General features: G+C 40.4%; 1 long non-coding RNA gene across 4 annotated transcripts in view; it reads left to right on the top strand.

Annotated features, from left to right (window-relative positions):
* Nucleotides 1-21,594, top strand: part of LOC136792884 (uncharacterized) — a 446,126-nt gene that overhangs the window by 11,946 nt on the left and 412,586 nt on the right. The window lies entirely within an intron of this gene.

Raw genomic sequence — 21,594 nt, 5'->3', positions numbered from 1 at the left:
CCTGCTCCCCAAGATAGCCCATCCCCCACAGAGCTGCCAAAGTGAACTCTTAACCTGTACATCAAGTCGCTTCGCTCCACAGCTCAAAGCCACACAAAACTTTCTGTCTCACTCAGCATAAAATCCCGAGTCCTTACAGTGACCCACACCATCTACCTACCACCTACTCTTCTAGTTCCTTTCCTTCTTTTTTCTCCCCACTTTTTCCCTTCTAGCCATTCTGGCCTTCTTGTTCATGGACCTTGTGCCTTAAGAAACCAGTGGATTTTCCTGCTTTTCATTGGTTTCTTATAAGTTCAGAGCTAAACGTATGGTCTATCTCCAGTAAGACTATGATAATATACATTTAAAAAAATACCAAGAGATTTCTGGCTCAGCCTTACTTTCTTACTATAATTTTCTCTTTCTTTTTATTAATTCAAACTTAAATTTACTCCTTCCTGACTTTCTTGTTGTAAAATCAATATACATGTTTATGATGAGAAAATCAGAAAATATAATAAAAAAGTAGAACAATTTTTTTTTTTTTTTTTTTGGCTGTGTTGAGTCTTCGTTGCTGCACGCGGCTTTCTCTAGTTGCAGCGAGCGGGGGCTACTCTTCGTTTAGGTGCACGGGCTTCTCTTTGCGGTGGCTTCTCTTGTTGCGGAGCACGGGCTCTAGGCGCTCGGGCTTCGGTAGTTGTGGCACGTGGGCTCTAGAGCGCAGGCTCAGTGGTTGTGGCACACGGGCTTAGTTGCTCCGCGGCATGTGGGATCTTCCCGGACCAGGGCTCAAACCCGTGTCGCCTGCATTGGCAGGCGGATTCTTAACCGCTGAGCCACCAGGGAAGTCCCTAGAACAATATTCGTATCAGACTGCCCCCACCCCAATTCTCCAGTGACCTTCCCCCCATTACTTCTATTATAAAGTTTAAAGGCTTTAGCATGAGTTAAAAATCCTGGTTTCTTCTTACCTGCAGCCTCATCTCTCAACTCTCCCCTTTCACTTGGCTACCTTCTGTTCATTCTTCAGGTTTCAGTGAAAATGTTAGGCTTTCTCAGATACCTCATCGGTGAGCCCTCCGTCCTTACAGACTGCTAGCACCCTATTGTAAGGGGATGCCATTGCCCCTATTGGAGGACGGGGACAGTGTCTTTGTTATTCTTCATTGTATCCACAGCTTTAGCTTAGTATCTGGCCCATAGGAAGCTCTTAAGGAATGTTGATGAGTGAATGAGTAAATGAATGGATGCGAAGCTCTCACTCAGGAAGGGTTTTTGAAAGTATCTGTCCAGGGTTTACTCTGTACCACAGATATAGTATGAGAGGTGGGCAGGGAGTAGATGTGAATTATAGGACACTGTGAATAGGTACACTTTAGGGGGTAGTATTGTCAGAATCTTTTCCATTGGTGGACATCCAATAAGATTCAAGATTGCCAACGCCCTCCTTCAGTAGGGGGTCTCTTCATCTTCACCTTTAGTGCTCTTTGTGGGAACTATTGAGTTCAAATGCGTGAACATGATAGAATCAAACAAGAAGTTGGAGAACCAGTATGTGGCCTTTGTCATCTTTCTAATTTTATTGACCCTCAGTATTCATTTTATTGATTATAAAATCGATGGTGTCTTCTTTGTGTCCGTAGCTGGGCAGCAACCACTATGAGTGTGCAGCAGATCTGTGGCCGTAGTTTCAAGCTCGGTCTCGCATCAGGATGGCAGAGATTTGGCTCAAAGGTAATCTGTTTTCTGAATTAATGAAATAGCTTTTAGGTGGCCCTGCCATCTTTATGGAGCAGTTAAATCTTTGCTCTAGGCAGAAGTGATGGCAACACCACTATTTACAGAGATACAACAACGTGCAGGACTCAGAAATGCAGACAGTTCCAGCAAATAGTTCATTCTAGGCTCCCTGGTCTTTCATAAAATGGTCCAAATAGTCTCTTCATATGCAGAAGGTTTTTATAAAAATGAAAAATAAAGCATCTCACATTCAGACAAATGTTACTGAAGGTGTTGGATTTGGAGGCCACTATGATGAAACTGATTTTAAATATCTTTTTTTCTTTTTTCCGTCAGACTTCCTATGAACACAAATTGAGTATCCCCGTACAACAAGTAGAGATTTGCTTTTTCTTTACTAAAAATAGTTATCATTTATTGAGTGCCTACCATGTATCATATAATCTTTATGAGCCTTCAGAACAACATGATAGTTGGGTGTTTTTACTCCAGATTTACTGAGGCACTGAAGGTGTCTCAATGAGAAATATCTGAAAATCAAGATCACAAAGCTGGGGTTCCACTTGTATTTCTTTGATTCCAAACTCCCTGCTCCTACCATGACAGGAATCTAGGAAGAATGGTGGAATTTCAGTGTAGAATCGAATGTATTTTAAAATGCTTAAAGGAATCAGTTAAGAGATTTTTTTTCCCCCTAGGATGCAAATTTACACCATCAATGTATGAATGAGGCTATTGTGAAGGTACGAGATAGTTCTTTTGCAGGTGAGGGCAGATGCCCTGGAGAGAGAATAACGTGGGATAAAGTTGTGAAATGCTCATTGACTCTTAGAACTGAAAACATTTATAAGAGTAATAAAAAAGAAGTGAGGATAGACTATAGATTCCTTGGGTCCTGTGGTCGATTAAGGAAACGTGAAAAGACAGGAAGCAAAAAGCTGGATATTCTAGCGGGCAGATCCTAAAAGCAGGCTTAGAAACAGACCAGGGTGGAGCAGCCAAAGGAAACAAGACAGAGAAGCAACAAAGAACACAGAATGCTTTGATCAGGAGAGTATGGCCCAAGTCAGAAGACATAGACCAATCACTGTTCTTAAGAAGGAGGTATCGAGGGTGACACTTACAAAGTGGTTATAGACACTACTCTGTAACCAGAAGCAAGAAGGCGTTTTTCTCCAAGGGTCGTAAGGGGGAGGAGCAAAGGCAACAGGTACGGAAGTTTGACCTAGAACCGCTTATGGCAGAAGAGTCAGGTAGACTAGACACAGGCTGGGGTTCCACTGACGGCCCTTGCAACCCCCAGGGCAGTGACCACATTTAGTCTCTTGGAAGCCTTTGCTTGCTGACCGAATGGCAGATGCCAAGATAAATTAACTAGAGTCTCCGTCCTGGTCTCAACAAGATCACCTTGTAAGGGTAGATGGAAGAGGGAGGAAAAGAGACAGATGTGAAAGCAGATGAATCACAGACAGCACAGCGAGTTATGTAACACCGACATATACATAGAAGGCACTTTGGAAGCACAGAGACAGTGATGGCTAATAGAATAGAAACACACACCAACTATTACGCAAAGTCTTAAGTGTTTTAATATCACGTGCAAAGTGCTGTATACTAGCATAGCTACAGGAGAATTAATTCTTCCCAGGGGCTTTAAGGAAAACTTCATTGAACAAGGGATATTTGAGAGATTTTTGAAGGGTGGGATTTTCTCCAGGCAGAGAATGAAGATAACGACCCAGAAGAGAAGGAGGATTCTGTACCCTTGTTCTTTCACAGAAAGATTCTAGGGATAGAACTATAATCTATTCAATCAACCAGGGAGAGGCACTCAAACTGTAGACTCAACCATATTCTTCTCTTCCTTTTTTTTTTTTTTAAATTTAAAGAGACATTTATTAAAAGTAGATTATTATAGTAGATCAAGTACTGAGCACATAAATATAATGTATATAATTTTTATAAACATGTTTTGTATGTGATCTAAAGGATCTTATAAAATAATTATTCATGCTATAATTTTTTATGGCTGAGTAATATTCCATTGTATATATGTGCCACATCTTCTTTAAACAAATTTTTAAAAAAATTTTAACATCTTTATTGGAGTATAATTGCTTTACAGTGGTGTGTTAGTTTCTGCTTTATAACGAAGTGAATCAGCTATACATATACATACATCCCCATATCTCCTCCCTCTTGGATCTCCCACCCTCCCACCCCTCTAGGTGGACGCAAAGCACCCAGCTGATCTCCCTGTGCTATGCGGCTGCTTCCCACTAGCTAGCTATTTTACATTCGGTAGTATATATATGTCCATGCCACTCTCTCACTTTGTCCCAGCTTACCCTTCCCCCTCTTCTCTTTCAATTATCGCTAAAATGTAAACAGTTGCCCAGCTCCTGTGACAGTTAAGCTTATAATGATGGATTTCTTTATTGCGGAAGTGTGTTTTGTTGTGGATGTCTGTGTTTACAGGTAAAGCACAGAGGAAAACTATTGGAGCTCTGACTTATGCAGTGGTTGCTGGAGAAAAGTGTGTGCCTCTGGTAGACGAGAGGGTCAAACGTGGAGTGTGTGAATGTGTGTCTGTTTGAGGGGTGGGGCAGAGCCATGGCATTGCCTGGATACTGGGAAGAGGCTGTGACTCCTACTGCCTTTGGGCTTTGGATGCCTCCTGCTTGGGCACCTGTGGGAACACTGTGCTGTCCTGGCATTTGGCTGATGGCCTTTGTGTCACGTCCACCTCTTGTCAATAAAAGACCACGTTTTGTATGTGATGATATTCTGGCTCCCATAGAAAGGGTTAAAGGAGAGAGTCTCTTCTTTCAGAGATAGTATGAGTCTTCAAATTATTTTCTCTGGTCTAGGATATTGTATAGAACATGTCTAGGTGGTTTACCATTGCTTCTCAACAGCTGTCCTGGGGTGGGAAAAGTCAGGCACAGTATGTACCCGAAACTGTAGAAATGTCAGCATGTGCTACGCTGATAAATTAATTCCAATAGTGGTGATTCAGAAACACATATTGCATATACACCATATGGGCCTTAAATATTTATGAAACCTAAAAGTCAGAAAAACCATTCTTTAAATGTAAAAGTTAGAAGTCTGTATAGTTTTTCATGAACTAAGCTTTAAGCATTGAATTTTTAAATTTACATGTTACTGAAAGGACACATAATTAAAAATAAAATTAATTCTTATTGATTACCTACTTTGCAAAAGACACTCTGTTAGGCGCTATGGAGGAATAAAAAGGATGCCCAGAATTTGTCAGATTCTTATCTTGTTCTTCTGACTTTCTATTTTTACCACCCATTGAGTGGTAATTTCTCATTGTAGGATAAGAACTGAAAAGGAGAATAGGGAAATCTCAAATCAGTCTACTCTTTGTCTTTTCCAAGCGACATGGCATCTAGGGAAAAGCAGAGCTTAGGAGGAGGTTGTAAAGCAGTGATTGTAAAGAAGGCATCTTAGAATTATGAAAACAACACTTTTTTTTTTTAAACATCTCTTCCTTGGTATGGTACTGAGTGATTTGGCATAATTTAGTCTAACAGCTCTGGGCTGGTAACACAGAAACCTGGCTTCTAGCTGTGGCTCTGAAACTAATTAGTTATATCTTAGTCTACTGATTTATAGATGAGAGACCGATGGGTTTAACCTTAAATTTGATGCTATACAGATGATCTCTCTAGACTTTTACATGTTTACAATGAAGACTTTAGGCTCCTGAGAACTAGAATTGTATCTGTTTTGACCACTATTGTATACCATGTACCTAGTACAGCTCCTGGCAGGTGTGTTCCAGGAATATTTAGAATGAAGGAAGGAATGAGATGATTAAAATCTAATCTTAATAAAGAATTTCCTGACACCATCATGTCCCCCTTTTAGGAAATGTGGCTTCTATATTATATTTGGAAGAGGAGTTGCATTGAAACTTGCTTTGTGACATAATTTTAATGTAAATAACCCTTTACTATATTTTGGACACCCTTTATCCATTTTACTTGCTTCTTTCTATCCTCATTGTTATTCATCAACTACTTTCTATCACTCTCATCCATCTTGATAATTTCATTTTATAGTTTGCCTTTTCTACATTAGCTCCTGTGAACATCCTTAAAATGTTTTACTTAATTATTGGATACTTGATTTTTTTTCTTAACTTCCTCATCTTCACCTTCACTTTACGATTATTCCCATGGGATCTCATCCCCACCTAGAATGGTTTATCTCTAATATCTTAAGATCCTTTATACTAATTATTATATCAGTAGTATTATTATCAGTGTTTCCTTTTCTCACCAATCTTTATAAGTTGTCCCTTGAATATCCTTTCACACCAAATAACCTGATATTTACTTTTTATTTTTAGAAGTCCTTTTCCCTGGGGCTATTGATTTACTTTTGAATTTTTTTGAATCCCTATTTACTCTAGGTCCCATGACCACTGATGAAACCTCGACATTTTGAGAGTGCAGTAATCTGGCGTGTTCTCAGTCTTGCAGTGGACCTGGCGCGCCAGTTCTGGGATCTACTGCAGCCTGATACTATGCATTACCAGCTCTTGTCCTGCCAGTTGGAGAGAAGGTCATAAAAGCATACTAATTGGGTCCTCTAGAAATTGATTCCGTCTATCCTCAACCCTGTTTTCTGTGATGTTACATCACATTTGGATGCAGCAGTTCCAATCCATTGCTCTACTTCTTATGTCCTCAGTCTTATTCTTACTTCTTTTACACTTAAGAGAGAAGCTTTCCTGATTTACTTAGAACATTGAGGGCCTCTGTGGCAATAATACTGTCAGCTTCTTTCTCTTCAATTCAGAAAATCTCTTGTACCTCCACTCCCTGTTCTCCTGACTGCTGTTCCTTTTTTCCACGGTTAATTCCATTAACTTGTGCTTGATCCTATCACTACCTGATTCCTCCAGGAATTTGTTTATTTCTTGAAGGTTTAAGGTTCCAGATCTCCCACTTACTTGTATGTTTCTTTTGAGTAGTTCATTGACTTCGTGGCTCGGTTTTCTTATCTGTAAAAGGGAAAAATTATACTCATCTCATTGGATTGCAGAAGGATCAAATGAGATAAAGGATTCTCATGTGTCTTTCAGCCTGCTTCTTTGTGGTGATATAGTCTTAGATACTTGGAGCAGAATTGTAAAATTTTCCCTCCAAAGTCATTACCTTTGCTCTAAGTAGGACCAGACTCACAGTAAGCAGAATACTCTAACTGCAGAATGTGTAAACATATTTGTGATTTAAAAAAAAAAAAATCAGGCTAGAACTAGAGATATACTGCTACCCCAAGGGGATTTTTTTTCTAGAAATGTGGAGCCCTGCTTATTAAGAAAAATGAGAACAGTCAATTTTGAAAATAAAAATAACAGGCAACTTGGGAATTAATATGGCTTTTAAGAGCTCACTGTTTTACCTACACAATAATGGGGTTCGACCGGGTGATGTCTAAGGTCCGTTGCAGCTGTAGTCTGTGATATTACGGCCTGAGTCTGAGCTCCACTTATGGGTATGAAATTCATAGGCTGAACTCCTGTGTCTCCAGAATTATAAGGCAGCAGCTCAGGGATGGTACTATTTCATCAGACAAAGAAGAATTTCTTGTTGCAAATGATTGTACTATTAGTTTTCGAGAGAAAACTCAATGTCTGCTCAGTGTACAAGAAGCAGTATTGAGTGTTTCCTAGCAGATAGATAGCTGGCAGGCTTAAAATGAGTATTGATGTGTTTATGTGGAGATAAGGATACACGTTAGCTTTTCTCAGAATTCCATTTTCAATTACTCTTGAACTAGTTTGAAAATTCATCGTCTTCACGCCAAATACCTTTTAGTGAGCCACGTACGCTGCGTAGCAGACCCTGACATCTCAACAGGGCTCACCTAAGTACGCTCAGGCAAAAATGAAATGGAACCGGGGAATGCAGCTCTCTGGTGCTGCTCTGCTAGTCAGGAATCAAGGATTTTTGTCCATTCGATGATATACCTGTATCTCTTATCTTTTCATTCTTGTTTTGCTTCTCACTTCTCTCCCTCTCTTCCTTCCTATTTTCCTCTTTTCTTTTTGTCTGTCTTTCACATAAAATCCATGGCTTTTTAAAAAAGAATGAGCAAATGAGTGAATACAGGTCTCTCCACCTTCAGCTGCCCTTGCTAGTTAAAAGGAGAGAGAATATCACAGAGAACTAGGACTGAAGGGAGTATTGGGAAGTCATTCAGACCACTTCTCTAACCTTAGGCCAGCCCACACTATACCTAGCTAGTGTAGATGAGAAAATTCCATCACCTTTTCTTGTCTCTCTTCCAATATTGACCAACTTTCGGAAATGCTGCAATATTAAACCTGCTGCTAAATTGTCTTTCATGCTGGCAATGGTGAACGTGTTGACAAGTTAGAAAAAAAAGGGGGGCCATTGAGGCATGGTCCCAGAAAAGTTTGATTTTTCTAAACGTGATGCTTTATAGGATGGCTATGGGTATATGCAACCTAGGATCGAATGGATCTTCTTGAAATATAATAAGACTATAAAACTCAGCTACTTTAAATCCTGTCTTGGTCCCATATGCGGCCACAGCTGCGAGGTCCACAGTGTGGTTCTTTTAAATCGAACTCTTTTTCTAAAGATAGACAATTAATAATGTTAACAAACTTGTGGGATGCATATTTTTACAACTTAAAATTTTACTTACTTCATAGAATTTAATGGATTGTTAGATTGGAAATGGACCTTAGTTCTCTCTCAGATGCTTCAATCCCCTTTAGAATATCCAAATGACCATCTGTCCTCTATCTGAATATGTCTTGGGGATAGAGTGTACTTATGAAGCCTCTTCCATTTTTAAAGCACTCACATTATTAAAAAGTTCTGCCTTATATCAGAAGATTTAGGCGTAGACTAAGTATTAATCTAACCAACCCTTTTTCATTCAGGATTTGTAGCTTGCTTGCAAAAAAAAAAAAAAAAAATACTTCGTCTTATTCCAATAAAACGAAGCAAAGCAAAAACCAACCTGAATGTAATTTATAAAGCTAAATAGATTAGTGAGAAATGATTAAATTCATTTACAATTTAGGATTTGGGTAGTAACGCAAAGAGGTGATTTGTTAAAGCAGGCCCACATGCAAGGTTTTTAAAAATAACTCATTAGGGCTTCCCTGGTGGCGCAGTGGTTGAGAGTCCGCCTGCCGATGCAGGGGACGCGGGTTCGTGCCCCGGTCCGGGAACATCCCACGTGCCGCGGAGCGGCTGGGCCCGTGAGCCATGGCCGCTGAGCCTGCGCGTCCGGAGCCTGTGCTCCGCGACGGAAGAGGCCACAATGGTGGGAGGCCCGCGTACCACAAAAAAAAAAAAAAAAAAAAAATAACTCATTATATATATATCTTCCTTTGGGGAATCCAATCTTTAATTGCCTAAACTATTGGTGACCTCAGCTGTTATGTTTGTCTTATAAGACTTAGGATCTGCCCTTTGTTTTGCCTTTGTCAGCCACATGATCTTAAGTACGTACGAACTTATTTTCATTTTATAAAAGCAAAATCTTTGCTATAAAATTGTCTCAAAGCACAGTGCAAAAGTTAAAACATTCTATTGGCTGAAACAAGAGTCAGCTGACCTAAAAATGGAACCTATTAAGAATACAGTATTGGGCTTCCCTGGTGGCGCAGTGGTTGAGAATCCGCCTGCCGATGCAGGAGACACGGGTTCGTGCCCTGGTCCGGGAAGATCCCACATGCCGCGGAGCGGGTGGAATACAGTATTTTATTTATTTATTTTTTTTAACATCTTTATTGGAGTATAATTGTTTTACAATAGTGTGTTAGTTTTTCCTTTACAACAAACTGGATCAGTTATACATATACATATGCTCCCATATCTCTTCCCTCTTGCATCACCCTCTCTCCCTCCCTCCCTATCCCACCCCTCTAGGTGGTCACAAAGCACAGAGCTGATCTCCCTGTGCTATGCGGCTGTTTCCCACTAGCTATCTAATTTACATTTGATAGTGTATATATGTCCCTGCCACTCTCTCGCTTCGTCACAGCCCACCCTTCCCCCTCCCCACATCCTCAAGTCCATGCTCGAGTAAGTCTGTGTTTTAAGAATACAGTATTTTAACACTACCGAGTTATTCCTTTTAGTCTGCTGTTGGCATGGAAAACAGGCACATGCAGGGGAAGAAAGAGCCATCTGACCAGATAGTGGGGGATAGGGGTAGGCGTGTTGGCACTCGGAGGTGTGCTGTGGTGAAACACGCCACCCTCTGCCTCTGGTGCTTGGCTCCTTTACACAAAAAGTGGCCCGATACAGAGGGTTGTTGAAGCGATTAAAACCAAAATACACCAAGTATCTGGTAATCAATGAAAGACAGCCACATTTATGACTCATACACCTAATATCCCTGTTAATAATGCAGCGGTAAATTGGGAAGGATCTCAGGGTAGTTCCCAGAGTGAGTGACTAAATTGTTACTTCAAGAGTTTGGAAGGCAGCTGTAGCTGAAAGATCACGAACTTGGGAGTCTGAGAGGCTTGGGTTTGAATCCTGGGTTTGCCACCCGTCGGAAGAGTGGCTTTAGGCAAGTTATTCGTGTAGGCTCTCTCTGCACCTACAGGTTCTGATTACAAATGTCACATGAATACAGCATAGAGCCAAGACGGGTGTTTAGCAAGAGCTAATGCTCCCCTCGCCCGATATGGCTAATCTGGTGCCCACACTCCTGAGTTGAGAGGGATCTTCACCAGGCAAGCACTGCCCGGTTATTTTCAGAGTCTACGGATTCAGATCGCCAGGCAGGTTTGGAAGTTTTGACATTGTAACATGCTAGCAGCGTCCCTGCTGCTCCTCGGGTGCAGATTTGTTACCGTTCTGTTTAGGAGTGAGGCATTCCTCCCAGTCTTCACCGGATACCTTGTATCCTGAGATTCGGAGCCCCAGGGCACCTCTGAGACAAGGCTATTGTCATAGATTCAACGTCTTCACGTCAACCTATTTTCCTAGCAAGTGACATTTACCCAAAACTCATATGGTTTCTTTTCTTCTTCTCAGAAGAGAGGGTTGTGCAAATTTCTGAAATTTGGGCATTACAGTGAAAATAGAGACCTGGAATCCAAATACCTGGGTCCGGTTCTCAGCTCTGCTACTTACAAGCTGTGTGACTTTGGGCAGATCACACACCTAATTTTAGCCTCAGTTTCCTTATTTATAACGTGAGAATAGGAATAACAGGTTGATATCTTCACAGAACTATTTTGAGAATCAAGAGAGATGATCAAGTTGCTGGAAGCTGAAACTATGTTATATAAATGTGGAGCTTATTATCTTACCAGGCCTGACCCAGTCAAGGAAGACACCGTCTTTGGAATCTCCCATAAGACAGGGATGGTCTCCCAAGACAGCCTACGGCACGGCACTTCTCAGCACAAGATGGTCCTCTGGGGGACAGAGCCGGGGGAACACTGTGCTGAGACTCTAACTTCAGTAGACTTCTTTCTGGGCTAGATGACCTCATAAGGAGCCTGGTCCGCAATACAGATTCTACCTCTAACTCTGGCCTGTCATAGAACGACTAGACAGTGTGGTGACTCTAGCTGAACCAACGCTGTCGCCAGATAAATAGCTCAAAGTGCACGTCGTTCTTAAGGATTACCATCATAGACGAAGGCTCATTCATGTATGATAATATCTGATAATTATATCACCCTGCATGTTACAGAGTGCTTTTATAGGCACTGTTTGCTCTGATCTGCGTGTAAAACCTCGTGAGTCCATAAATCAAGTATCATCATGAGTTGCATTTTACAGTTTTGCTTCAAATTGGTTCCCACTATTACCTAGATGTGTAGTGATTGAAGTGAGACATAAATTGAGGCATTCAAATTGGATTGGATTCATGACCCATTTTTTTTTCTCCCACTCTCAGTATCTTAAGGTATTATGAGTAATGAACCCAAGCGTTGGGAAAATAAAGCTGCAGTGCGTTCAGAGACTTTAAAAGTCTGCACGAGATCATTTCTGTTTTACTCTGCGCACACAGGTAAGCAAGCTTCCCATCCAGAGGGCCAGCAGGATCTCACTTCTTTTTCAGATGTTCTTCCTGTGATTTTGCATGACTGGGGAAAAGAGAATGCTAAATGCTAAGAAGGAAACATGAGGAAGTTAAAAAAAAACAGTAAAGTGCTGGTAACAGAAGTTGTGAATATGGAAATTTAAAGAAGTACCTAATTTTTGAACAACCCCTTGAATAAACTGATGTGTTGTGCTTGAAATGTCGTCCTCATGTTCTGTATGAGACTGACTTTTAACGTCTGTGGCTGGATGTAAGGGAATGCACACGTATCAAAGCATCCTTTGCCCTGATACCGCGTTTAAGACACAGCAGCAAGAGTTTGCTTGCCTTCCTGTAAATTGACATGGCTTTGGATTGGGATAAAGTAAAATCTCCTTGGCATGGCAAACCTCCAGCATCGTCTCCCCTCCTTCTTCCAAAAGAGGCAGCCACCTCCATGCCAGCCACACTAGGATGCCACCAGTCCGTGGAGAAGTCAGTTTAAGTGCTGAGTTGGCTTCCCTTCTCACCACCACCTTTTGATGGTAGATTATTACTTGTTGCTGCTACCATTCATACGACGGAGATATCAGGTTAAAATGTTTTATCAACTTCCCCAAGGGTTATGTTCTTTTCCAAATATGGCACCAAGAGGAAATTTTTCTTTTGCCTTTCTCCTACTTCTACCTCTGATAAACTTTTTCCAGCTAAAAGGATGTCTCACATCCACTCGCTTGTAAGGAAAATCTGAGGAACTCCTCTTTAGAGTAATTTATTTCTGGTCTCATTAGACAAACTTTGTTTTTCCCTCATCCCTATATCATTCCTTCCTTCCAAGGAAAGAATGTTCAAGCATGTCAGACTCATAATTTAAGTAAGAGCCAGTATCTGGAGTTTATCTCTGTATTTACTGGAGTTTAGGGAAGGAATAAACTAGCGCATAGTTTATAGACAAAACACATTGTTGAATCTGTAATGTATGATATCCGTGCTCCAAACCACATTTATATTACATTAGTACATTTATGAGTTACCAATGTATCTGACTAATTTATTAGTTGAAGAAACATAAAACAACAAAAAGACTGCATCTTAGCATATACAGTACAATATTTCATTGGATTAGTCATAGTTTAGGGTATTAAAACTGACTAGTGTTAAGTGCTAGATTTAGAAAGGTGGAGTAATATAGATTTACGCCTTTAAGAAAGCTCTTATTTTTCCTTTTGGTTTTTAGTAGGTAGCTGAGTCTCACTGGACCAGACAGACAGCCAGAGGGTATAGGAGGCCGAAAGGAGGGCTCGGGGAGCGGCGAGAAGATCTGCCCCAGGAGTCTCATCTTACTCATGCACGTGGGAGCCAGAGCAGCCCCTACACTTGTCTCTCCTTTCAGGCATCATATGCCCACCCCCAGCCCCCAAAAGAGTGATCTTTCTTAGCTCATTTTTCCGAACACCTTCCACTTTCTAATGATTTTTTTCTCCAAAAAGCAAAACAGATTGGCAATTTAGGCTATGCAGAATGTATACGTTTCAAGATGTAAAGGTCATATGTTGTAAGGGGTTTTGCATAGTATATTTGTAGCAATGCGTTGTAAGTCAGTGGATAAATAGTTGATGAAACATTTTTGTGAACTCCAGTAAACTAATAGATGGTAGTTATTTTTTGTTGTGACAACCATTAGGTATACAATCAACCCCCTAACTGCTCCTCTGCCCTGCCCCCCATCTATCTATCCATCTATCTATTTATACTTCCTGGTTCGGCCCGGCCACACCTTAGATATATTACAACCGTAGATTAAAATGCTATGCACATAAAAGTGGGAGATATGTATATGTATATATATGTGTATACGTATGTATTTGTGACTTGACTGAACCAAGAGGTATTTTATCTTATACCCACTACCTAATTTTCTGACTTGCTAAATAGCTAAAGAGCCTATAAAAACTCCCTCGTATGACTCCCTTGTCTCGGCGACTTCAGTCTTTTACTAGTGGAGGTTTCACCTCCCAAAATATAATGTGGAGCCTCCTTAGTCCCCTCTTTATATGCTGTTTGCTTCCTGAGAGAGGTATTCTCCTCCTGGGTTATAAATGGAGAGGCGCTGATAACGGGCACGGAAGAGGCAAACAGCACTCTGGCTACTGCAAAAGGGGGCAGCCGTACAGTAGAGGTCCACCAGCACCACTGTCCAGCTTTGCAGCCAGGGGCAGACAGTGGGATGTGAGGAGGACATGTTCCTAAGCTCTTCCAACTGGCCCAGCGTGGTTTAGCCAGTGCCTGTGCAGCTTAGCTCATTGCCATTTGACTTTATATTTTTTAAAAATTATTGATAGTTCATAAACGTTTCTTTTTTTAAAAAAAAATTAATAGAGTAGAGTTGATTTACAAAGTTGTGTTAGTTTCAGGTGCACAGCAAAGTGAATCAGTTATGCGTATACATATCTCCACTCTTCTTCAGATTCTTTTCCCACATAGGTCATTACAGGGTATTGAGAAGAGTTTCTTGTGCTAGACAGTAGGTCCTTATTAGTTATCTGTTTTATATATAGAAGTGTGTATATGTCCATCCCAATCTCCCAATTTATCCCCCCCCTCACTTTCCCCCCGGGAACCATAAGTTTGTTTTCTACATCTGTGACTCTATTTTTGTTTTGTAAACAAGTTCATTTGTATCATTTTTTTAGATTCCACATATAAGCGATATCATGTGATATTTCCATTCAACTTTATATTAATGGTCAAGCCATTGGTCCTAGTTTTCAGAGTTGTTATAATTTTTCATCTGTTCACTGCGTCCAAAGAGTCTTTCTAAAATGCAGATCTGATTATATTACTCTCTTGCTTTAAAACTTTTAAAGATACCCCATTGCTCTAAGGATAAAAAACAAACCTATATTCCTTCAAAATACCTAAAATGCACTGTATTATCTGGTCCTTTCATCCCTAGCCTGCCTTATTTCCCTCCATGTCCCACTACACATTCTACAATCCAGCCAGACTGAATTTATTTGTTTTTTTTAAAAAAAGTCTCCTCCATCTCTTGGAACATGCTAACTGGTCTTCCACTTTCCTTACCATCTTTGCTATTTCTTGTACCTTGTTTTCCCAAATAATTCTCACTCCAGTTTTGGATTTTCTCTTGGAATTCCTCCAGGAAGCCTCCCATACTAGCTTTAGTCTGGGTGACGTGCCCCGCTGGTGTGCCCCTGGCACCCTGTTCTACCCCTATTATCAAGCTCAGCTATATTTGTTTCGAGCGGCTTATATTTCCCACCAGAAGATAAGCTCCTCAAAGGTAAAGACCTCATCTCTTTTGCTATCCATATATTCCCAATGTCTCGTGTGGTGTCTGTCATGTCATTGTTGTGGAATAAACACTTGACAACTGACAAAAGTATTTTTTTCTCTGTCCTCAGAGTCTTCGAGCATTCACCGTTTTAAACCATAAGACGCATTCCTAATGGAGGGGGGGCATAGTCCGGTGTTACAGAGCCCAGAATCCACTTTATGAGCCAAGCTTTGAAAGCTTGCTCCAACATTTACTACCTGTATGACTTTGAGCAAGTTATTTCACTTCTCTGTGCCTCAGTTTCCACATCTTTTAAATGGAGATAATAATAGTACATACCTCACAGAGTTGTGAGGAGGATTAAATAAGTTACCTTGTTAAAGCATTTAGAATCTACATGGCACAGAAGAAACATATATTTTGAGTGTTTAAGTAAATAAACAATCCCTCTAATAGCCTTTTGATTTGAGAATTACAAAATACTTAAAGCATATTTTTAACTGACTTTCGGGCCCATTAACATACCTCAAAGTGAGGTTGCTTAAACTAACTTGAACTTTTAAAAAATATTTTGGTGTTTTATTCCATTGGCAGTAGGGAACAAGTAGCTCATAGCACTATTTTTATTCACCATAATCAGCTGTATTATTTATGGAACATCCTTATGTTCTTCAAAAACTTACTTCACGAACTAAACCTCTTTAATATCTGCCAGCCACCACAATGTGCAGAGAGTGGAAGTGGTTCCTCTCTTTTCCTAGTGCTTCTTCACTGCAGCTACGGCTGTTGCCTAACAGTATATCCTGATATCATGATTTGGGATGATTTTCAGTAATAACCTAGTCAGTGTACTTTGGGGTGACACTGCAGAATAGGTGATTGAAGAGGACTTTGGCAGCAACTTTGCCTATAACATGAATTGCCAAAGTGACTCCCTCTATCAGATGTGTTCATACCCCACCGGTTTCCACTGCGGCATGGGCCAAAGCGAAGATCAAGTACTCTTGGTGCCATCTGGGTTATAGGCATCCCTTATATTCCCTACATCCCTAAATGTGGAAGTTCTCTAGAGTATACGAAGCCCTAGCACTACTCTGGAACCATACATTTAAACTAGGATATGTTAGGGAACCCAGAAAGAACAGAGAAAATATTCTATAGAAGTCTGTAAGTCTGTAATAACAAACAAGGAAAGGTAAGTTTTAGAATTGCGTTGAATAGCGACTGGGAGTATCTCAATAAATCTTATTTCGACTGATTGGAAGCACTGGGAAAGGATGTCAACGGCATTGTAAATGCACTTTAAATACTCATTAAATTCATTCATCAATATTTATTGGATGATTGCTATCAGGTTGACTTGTGAAGTGCTCTAGGATTTCACAGTAGTGTTAGTAGCGTGGAGGAGGGTCTTGGGATTTGGTGTGACCCGCTCATGACGGTGTGGTTTCAGCCGTGTTTTGAAGAAATCCATTTAAATGCAGAATTTAGCTCTAGTCAGGGGACATGGGAAGTCCAAGTCATAGGAGGCAAAAGGGCTAGTAGGTTCAGGTGTCCTTTGGCATCTCTCTTTGCAAAATTTGTTTCTTCATGAAGCAGGGAAGAGTAGCTGAGATGGAGCCCATTCAGGAGTAAACAGGACCGATGTCCATATTATGAGGACTGTTCTCATCTATTCTTAGTCTTCTCTGGAAATACTTGGATTTAGGGGAAAAAACACTTGTTATGGTGGGTTTTATGTTTTCCAAGTTTTGTACTGGACACTCAGGAAACCATGCCAGACAGATGACCTTTCCCGAGGTGTCCCCACGATGTGGACCCTATAGCTCCTCAAAGTATCTAACCATGGTTAGAGGTGAGGACTCTGGAAACAGACAGCTTTTCTTCTATGTCGACTTTGAGCAAGTTACTCAGCTATAAATGGAGATTAAAATAGTACCTGCCCATTAGGTTGTTGTGAGGATTAAATGGAATTTGGCAGTGCCTGGCATGGACTGTGCCATCAATAGTCATTAATCATTATAATTTTTAGGTAATATGAGAACAGCGTTGCTGAAATGTTTCTGGCTTTGGCATACCCCAATTATGAGGTGACTGCAAAACTACCCACTGAAATTCCCCTTCTCATCTGTAAAATTGGGAGAAAAACATTACGTTGTAGGGCTGTTATGAGAATTAAATGAGATAATGCATGTAAAGCACTTGGCACGTACCAAATTGTTATTGTTGCCTTTGATTCAATTTTCCAAAGACAATGAAACCAGCTGTCAGCATCCAGCATAAATATTAGAGACAGATTGTGTCTACGGCTTTCCTCCTCTCTGAAATGAGACCTTACTGTCTGATGAGAATAACTCTTATTTATGGCTTTCTGCATTGTGCAGTTCACAGCCAATGGGTTACTTTGTCTGACTGATAGAAGTGACAGAGGAACTCAAAGTGGGATTGAAAGAAGGAGAACATTGACATAATTTATTACCTTCTGTATCAGTCTTTGAGCAGTAATCTCAGCTCTGAGTCTCTTCTCTAGGGTCTGGTATGTTAGTATATTTGCCTTGGAAAGATGCTTACGTACATCTGCAATGGAAGAACTCACTTCTATTATGACTATTTTATCTCTATATTGATTTTACTAGTGGGTAGGTATGAAGTATTATCCCTGATGAGCCTCAACCACCAATTATAGAGACCTGAAATGGGCTTTTAGGAAGCTGTCACTGTAAAGTATGAGATCAGAACTGGACCTGAGATTTCTGTTTCTAAGGTATTGGAAAAAGGCTGGGAGAATTATCCACGTTCTCTAGTCTATCTTGGGGAATCATTGTTGGTTCCATTTCACTTGAGCACCCTGAGAGTTCACTATCTTCATCTCGTCGTCTGTCGGGCAGGGGAATTTCCAGCCTATTTTCAGGCAACTTCTAAAATAAATTCATATATAATATATAATGTATTGACATGTAGTATATAATTACCCGATCAACTACTTAACGGGCTTCTTTAAAGATTCAGTACGTGCAACGTACAATGAAAACTTGAAAGATGAACAAACTTTATTTGAGGGATTAAAAGAAACTTGAGGGCTTCGCCGGTGGCGCAGTGGCTGAGAGTCCGCCTGCCGATGCAGGGGACACGGGTTCGTGCCCCGGTCCGGGAGGATCCCACGTGCCGCGGAGCGGCTGGGCCCCTGAGCCGTGGCCGCTGAGCCTGCGCGTCCGGAGCCTGTGCTCCGCAACGGGAGAGGCCACAACAGTGAGAGGCCCGCGTACCGCAAAAAAAAAAAAAAAGAAAAAGAAACTTGATTAAGTGTCTAGGCATAGGATAAAGAGTATGTGAGGATGGAGAGAATGAAAACGCAATAAAAGGGAGATGGCAGATAGAACAAATCTCAGAGAAAGATTGATAGGCAAGGATGGAGGGAACTGGGGTGGAAGAGTTAACACGTATTTCTCTGGATGGGGGTTAGGTAGAGTGGGTGATGAGGTCGTGGAGAATCTTTAATTGGATAGTCTCCACCTTTGAAGTGAAGTGACAATGTCATCAGCCCAGCGTGGCTGCGGATGAAGTCCTAAGATAATTGAAAAGGTTTTAATACAGTTGCAGTGTAATATGAAATAGGGAGTGGAAAATTAAAATGATTTCTGAGCAATGTGCAGGGAGTGGTTGAGATGAGGTGTCATAATTTGCAGTGAGTCCAGTTGACATGATTCTGTGGTTTTCTCTGGCAATATTAAGTTCCCGGGGGGTATACACAGAAAGTTATGAAATTGAACGCCGGTCCACCACAGTATCAATCTCTCAAGTTAGGATTATTTTTCCCCAAGGAAAGAAGTTTTCCTTCTTTTGCTCAATCTGATGTAGTGTTGTCACCTAGCAGCTCATCAGCATTTTTTTTTGGGGGGGGGGGGTTATAAACCTTGATTACGTGCAAGAATTGATCATATATTCCTTTTTCTTTTTGCAAGGAACTCCTTATCATAACATAAATTCAAAAAAGTAAATTTACTAATCATACTTGAAGTGTTCATGGTTACCTAGTGTATGGAGCATGCTCTTTCTACATCACTGTTGTCTTCTGAGATAACCTCTTCCATCTCTGCTGTTGCAATATTGCAATGTCATTTAAATTTTTTTCACCTTGCAGGAGACTCATATTGAACGGTATCAACCTTTGGGAATTATATTAGGCATTGGGTGTTGCTAACCAAGTTTTAGAACTTTGGAGTCAACCAAATAATACTATGTTCAGTTCTTTTTATCCCACTTAAATATAGTAGGCCAAATTTCTTTCTGATCTCAAACAGTGATATATTCAAAGATCTTAGATGCATGCATCATCTTTTCCTTCTTGAGCAAGCCAAAGACAGTATTATTATGAGCTTGGCAGTTTTCCCAGCAAGAGTTGGAGTAGGTGTTGACCTTTCCAATATTTTGAGTTCTATTGACTTTTCTTCATTACTTTGTAAAGGCTCAACATGTTACCTGCTTGGATGCAATGTCATCACTCATGGGAAGCCAATATCCAACTGAGAGAGGCAGATTGCTCCATTAAAATATGTAGGCTTAGGGACGTTTAGGGCATAGTGGATACATGTTATTATATACTCATCAAGATCATGGAATGTACAATACAAAGAGTGAACCCTAATGCAAACCGTGGACTTTAGCTAATAATAATATAACCATATTGCCTTATCAATTTTAACAAATGTACCACACTAATGCAGGGTGTTGATAAAAGGGGAAATGTGTGTGTGTGAGTGGGATGGGTGAGGGCGTATGTGGAAACTCTGTACTTTCTGCTCTAATTTTCTGTAAATTAGAATTGCTCTAAAAAATAATATTCATTAATTAAAACATGTAGGCTTCCAAAGAGGAGAGGAAGATTCATAGCTAAAAGAAACAACGTAAATGATAAAGAATGCTATATTGGGAATTCCCTGGCAGTCCAGTTGTTGAGACTTTGCCTTCCAATGAAGGCGGTGCAGGTTCGATCCCTGGTCGGGGGGATCCCACATGCCTCGCGGCCAAAAAACCAAAACATAAAGTGGAAGCAATATTGTAACAAATTCAATAAAGACTTTAAAAATGGCCCACATCCCCCCCAAAATCTTTTTTTTTTTTTAAAAAAGAATGCTACATTGAGCAATACAGAAAGGAACAGAATATGTGTTAATTTAAAGTTTATAGGTTGCAGTTAAAGCATTCTAGTTATCTGGCTATACATGCATTTAAAAAACCATATTCTTGCTGACTTAGTTATGCATATAAAAGTAAATTCCTATATATTCACGAAGTACTATTATTTATATACACATAGGCATAAATGAACATGAGAACTGCTACACTGGACCCGAGCCATGCTCACCAGTTTTATTTCTGGCAATAGCATTAAAAACTGTTTTGAGGGAAGGTGTGGCTGCCCTCAACTTCTGAGTTTCAAAATTCCTCCAAAGTTTTATTTACCCTTAATCTGATATATAAGTATGTACGATCTTATCACAGTTATTTTTGAGACTATTTACATTTAATTCTCTCAAATAGTTCCAAATACACTTAGCAGTAATAGTTTTATGACTTAAAACTATCTCTTTAAAATGTTCCTGGGGTAATCCATTGTTCTAGTGTTCTGGCAAATGAGCTTGTTCTCACTTTGCTCGAATCCTCCCTAATTTTAAAAACTAAAAAAGCCTATCTCATTTCATGTTTTCCCCCGATCACAGCATTATAAGGGATTTTCCTGTCTCTTGAAAAGAGAACCCATGTTATTCTAAGGAAGAATATGAGGCTACCTAAATTATGTGAGTTCAGGAATTGCAATAACATTTGCTTTCCTCTTGTACCTTGACAATTAACTGACTGCTATAGGGAAGGACATAGAGAATGAAGAGGTTGGGAGTTGAGAAAATAAACTTCCTCAAACTTTGCATCTGTGCCTAGAGGAGCTAGAAGTTTGTGACTGGTTTCCATCAGGTGAATGCCCAAAGGTGTGAAATGATGGTCTATTGCATCCAGACACGGACAATGTCGGCATTAACAGCTTAGCCCAGGGCTAACTGGGACTAGTCACTCCAGTGTCTCCGGGGACCCTTGCTGGGTTGTAATTGGTTGGTGTAATGACTGGCTTTGAAGTATTTCCCCTGAAGTTGGGAAAATTTCCCCTGAAATGAAACCATTCTGGGAGGCAGCCTATTATGATGCAAAGAGCATGACAGGAGAGGGGGATAGATGTGAATTCAAATTCTGCACCTGCCAGTAAGATCTCTGTGACTTCAGGCAAATCTCTTATTTTCTTTTCTGCCTCAACCTCCTCCTCTAGAAAACAAGGAGAAATAAACTCATGGGATTGTCTCGAGTAACGAGGCAATAAAAGTAAAGTACAAGTTCAATGCCTGTTGCATTGTTGGCACCCCAAACATGGCACCTATTATTGTTGTCTCAAATGAAGTGTATCTTCCTGTGCTTTCAGGATCTTCTTAAAACTTCTCTTCAGCGGCTAATTCACT

Source organism: Kogia breviceps, chromosome 17 (assembly GCF_026419965.1).
Source record: "Kogia breviceps isolate mKogBre1 chromosome 17, mKogBre1 haplotype 1, whole genome shotgun sequence".
NCBI classification, from domain to species: Eukaryota; Metazoa; Chordata; class Mammalia; order Artiodactyla; family Physeteridae; genus Kogia; species Kogia breviceps.
Note: the sequence above shows the minus strand (reverse complement) of the source record. Positions and strands in the feature narration are given on the sequence as shown.